This window comes from Electrophorus electricus, chromosome 1 (assembly GCF_041902795.1).
Source record: "Electrophorus electricus isolate QZ-2024a chromosome 1, ASM4190279v1, whole genome shotgun sequence".
In the NCBI taxonomy this organism is placed as follows: Eukaryota; Metazoa; Chordata; class Actinopteri; order Gymnotiformes; family Gymnotidae; genus Electrophorus; species Electrophorus electricus.
The window spans coordinates 7826351-7831220 of NC_137497.1; the positions used below are offsets into that span (position 1 = coordinate 7826351).

At 36.8% G+C, this 4870-nt stretch overlaps 1 protein-coding gene across 1 annotated transcript in view; it reads left to right on the forward strand.

Annotated features, from left to right (window-relative positions):
• Nucleotides 1–745: 745 nt before the first annotated feature.
• The window catches only part of LOC145657007 (NACHT, LRR and PYD domains-containing protein 12-like), a 61896-nt gene continuing 57771 nt past the window's right edge, over nucleotides 746–4870 (forward strand). The window contains exon 1 of the mRNA XM_081711154.1: nucleotides 746–844. The gene's annotated coding sequence lies outside the window, so the exon portion shown is untranslated. The remainder of the gene's footprint in view (nucleotides 845–4870) is intronic.

The following is a 4870-nucleotide window of genomic DNA, read 5'->3' on the forward strand; positions in this document are numbered from 1 at the left end:
CTGTGTGTTCTTTGTGTTCTGTGTTCTATGTGTTCTATGTGTTCTGTATTCTGTGTTTATTATACAAAATAATCTGCTTATTTAGGACTCCTAAATTTGTCTTACAATGCAGAATATTATGTATTAATGTTATATGGAGTTATCTAATGTGACTGTATCTAATGTGATTTAATAAGAAGTTTGATTCTCTGAAAAAATCCACACCAAATGTAAAACCTCAAATTGGTAGTTGTTTTGCATGAATTTAAATGTGTTATTATTATTATTATTATTATTATTATTATTATTATTATTATTAAGTACACCATGTAGTTTTCTGTTGTACCAAATACAGGTAAACTAATAAATTATTTTTCCACAATACTTGAAATAAACATACACACATACACACTCACATGTCATATGCACAACATGCTATGGACGTCCACACACTTACATGTTTATTGTGAGGCTGCTTATCTAAATTACAATCATCTGTAAGTTAGATCTACAAACAAAGTCGTTTGTTAAGTTCCGAAGTGTTCCAACGTGCCGACATAGTGGAGATTTACTCTCAGCGGAGCCGCAAAACAAGTCCGTGTAGGCGGGACTGTGAATCGATTGGCTGTATAGACTGTATAGTGTATGATTGGCTGCAGCAAAATGATGGACAGCTAACTTTGGTTGATGATTGGCTTAACAAAAATGACTGTTATAAGAAATCGGTTGTGTAATCGGCGTCATACGAAAATGATTGACATGTGCTCTACTTACGCCCACTGATGTTCCTGTAGTTCCTCCTTTCTCAAGAAAACGAAAGTATTTTCTGAACTGTCGCGATTACGCGCCTTTAAAATATTTCACGGTAAGTTCATCCTATTTGTTAAAATGCGATGTCGGTGCAGTTTAAACAGCGTGTTTTGTAAGTACATAGTTCTGTGTTTAAATCGTAGGTCCATCCAAACGTGGATTAAATGTAAAGATTAAAGTCCTGGTGAAGTTAACAATACGCATCTAAAATGACGGACACTAAAATGGCCAAGTACGATCGCACAGTTATATTTTTAAATAATATTTAACTGGCTCGGATATACGTTGTCAGTTATTGTAAATCTCGATTTTAAGTCGTAGTTAGTCAGTAATCTTTCCAAATTCTCCCAGTTTAAACTCCTCTGGCCTAAACGTAAAGTTGCTGCTGTAGCGTTTGTTTTTTTACAGTTAGTTTCCTGTTCAGTTTCAGCCATTTTGTAGTGTTGTCCAAATCCTCACTGGACAGTTCAGATTCCCTGTATAGTTCATTATCTGTATTATTAACTATAGTTTGGGATGGGACGGTCAGTACTGACGTTTCTACGCTTGTTTGGAGTTTCTGAAGCGCAGCGTTTTGAAACACTGATCCGAAGTGTGGCTCAAAGCGGCCATGTCACGTGACCACGGCTAAACGAAGCTTGTGTTTCTACACAATACAGAACCTGCCGCTCCTGTCTTTGACTGACAGTGTCTGAAACAAACCTGAGCACACATCTGACTCAGTCACAAACTCTATGAATGCTTATAAGTCAAGAAATCACACCCCAATTTTGAGGGTTTTGTGAGAATAGAGAATTTGAGAGACGGAGAGATTCAGTGTTGTCTAGATAGAAGGTTATTGATAGGACATATTGACTGATAGGCTAGTGAGAGACATCCAGTGAGCAGTAGGTAGGATAGATATAGTGACATTAATATATAGAAAGTGTATGTAGAGAGAGATGCTCTGGATTACTGACAGGAGTGATGTGCTGTACATTCACACATTTATATAATGGTAAAAACACCTGTGCATGCCAGCAACATGTGTTCTATGTGAATGAATCTTTTCCAAGACTGAGGAGGTAATTTGGGAAGAGAAGAAGCCCCAAAACAGCAGAACAACTAATATTTTATAATATAAATAGAATAATAAATATCTAATTTTGAGACATTGTTCCTTTATTTTACTATGAAACCTGTTCCATACAGACAATTCATTAAATCGTTCTGCACTTCATAGATTACAGAGCACATCTGAACCCACAGAACCCAACGGAGTTCATGCAAAGCCACAGGATTCTACAGAGTTCATGTAAACCCACAGAACCCATGTGGTTAATTATCCCAGTAAACATAGTGGCATTTTGTTAATAGATTATCTTTCTAAATGTCATGTCTTATACATGAAACTGAAATGCCAAGAATTTGAAATGCCTTACAGAACACAACAGAAACAGGTTGTTGTATGGTAATTTCTTTTAAATATTTATTGATCATATGTATCAATAACCTGGTATAACCCACCAGAATAATATCTAGGCAAAGTAGTTTAGACATTGTTGTTTCACAGAATAGAATTATCAAGATGTTAGCAAAAGTGGTCATTGTGGAGATCATGTCAGAATGTTTCTGTTCAAAAGGCCCATAAGTGCTGGAAGAATTTTGCGTGAATATTATTTACTTTTGTTGTTCCTTATAATATATTTATCCAATTAAACGTTATGTCATTGGTTAAAGATATTGGTTGATTATCCAGTTAACCTTTGTGTCATTGGCTGAAGATATTAGTCAATTATCCAGTTAAACTTTGTATAATTGGCTAAAGCTATCGCGGTGCTGAGGGTTTCCCACACAGTAAAACTCTGTTTGTGTTAAACCCAGAAACTCTGTGTTACTGATAAAATGTAAGTCAGGCATCTTCTTTTTATATTGATATTCTGTGATGAAAAAACAATGTTAGTTCACAGTTATTAACAAGCAGGCACGTTACTCCCTGTGCCTTTCTGTATAGGTTTAGTTTCACTTTCATGTTTTAGTGTATTTATCCTCTGGTAATACTGTGTTTCATATCAGCTGTACATCCTTTGTCTATTAGTCCTTGAGTTTGGGAGGTTGAATCAGTGATTTCAATGTTAGTCATGGCCACTGCATTTCTTTATCAAGTCATTGAGTCAGTTCCAGAGATTTGCCGCTAGATGGGGCCCAAGTAGCAGTTATATTGATCGTAGTATAGACATTTCAATCGACTGTAAAAGCCTTTTTTGTGTATTGTGCATGTTGTGATTTACAAACAACATTGATATTTAAAGTAATATCTGTATTTGTGTCTTAGACCAAAGGTTGATGACACATATTTGATTTCACAACATATAATATTGGGTAACCTATTCTCTACTTCACAGTTCTGTAACATCAAAGTCCATGCCTGTTATTACACCTTTGATCTCAGTATAGCTTTAAGTGGTCTGGCCAACACACCAGGTTGAGCACAGTATAAAGCCAACCTGTGCCAGTCATCCCAGTTCCCTACAGTAGTCTTTACTACACTTTTGAAACATTGAAACTATTTTCGACACAACTGCTTCGAACATCTCAATATTTCACAAAGCCTCACTTTCCCTCCACCACCTGTAGTGTACTGTAAATGTGTCATGATTAGTCCCTCCCAGCTTCCCTGTTCCGTGTTGTGTATTTTAGTTCTATTCTGTAGTTTCGTTTTCTCGGCCCTTTGTTTGATTTTCCACACCTGTCCCTCGTTTAGTTCATGCATTTAAACCCTGCCTTGTTGCCTTGGTCTTGGTTATATATTGTTTATTTTAATGGTTGTGTTTATTTGAATGCGTGTGTTAGGTTCAGTGTGTTTGATTGGTTTAATGTCTGAATGTTTTTGAGAGCTCATCTCTGTATCCCCGTAAGTTTGTACTCCACGTGTCCTAGCCTTCGTGTTTCTTAGCCCTGAGTTTCCCCTGTTTGCTTTTGTGTGTTTTGATTGATCATGTTGGTAATATGACCCTGGACTACACTAACGACTACGATTTTGGATTTGCCCCTAATAAATCTTGCTCTTCTCCGCACATGCGTCCGCCTCCTTACAACTCAATGTTACAAAATGTAGTGAACAGCTGATGTACACTGATTAAGGACAAAGTTACCACACCTATAGTGTACTGTAAATGTAGTGAACAGCTGATGTACACTGATTAAGGACAAAGATACCACACCTATAGTGTACTGTAAATGTAGTGAACAGCTGATGTACACTGATTAAGGACAAAGATACCACACCTATAGTGTACTGTAAATGTAGTGAACTACTGATGTACACTGATTAAGGGCAAAGATACCACACCTATAGTGTACTGTAAATGTAGTGAACAGGTGATGTACACTGATTAAGGACAAAGATACCACACCTATAGTGTACTGTAAATGTAGTGAACTACTGATGTACACTGATTAAGGGCAAAGATACCACACCTATAGTGTACTGTAAATGTAGTGAACAGGTGATGTACACTGATTAAGGACAAAGATACCACACCTATAGTGTACTGTAAATGTAGTGATCTGATGTACACTGATTAAGGGCAAAGATACCACACCTATAGTGTACTGTAAATGTAGTGAACAGGTGATGTACACTGATTAAGGACAAAGATACCACACCTATAGTGTACTGTAAATGTAGTGAACAGCTGATGTACACTGATTAAGGACAAAGATACCACACCTATAGTGTACTGTAAATGTAGTGAACTACTGATGTACACTGATTAAGGGCAAAGATACCACACCTATAGTGTACTGTAAATGTAGTGAACAGCTGATGTACACTGATTAAGGACAAAGATACCACACCTATAGTGTACTGTAAATGTAGTGAACAGGTGATGTACACTGATTAAGGACAAAGATACCACACCTATAGTGTACTGTAAATGTAGTGAACTACTGATGTACACTGATTAAGGGCAAAGATACCACACCTATAGTGTACTGTAAATGTAGTGAACAGGTGATGTACACTGATTAAGGACAAAGATACCACACCTATAGTGTACTGTAAATGTAGTGATCTGATGTACACTGATTAAGGGCA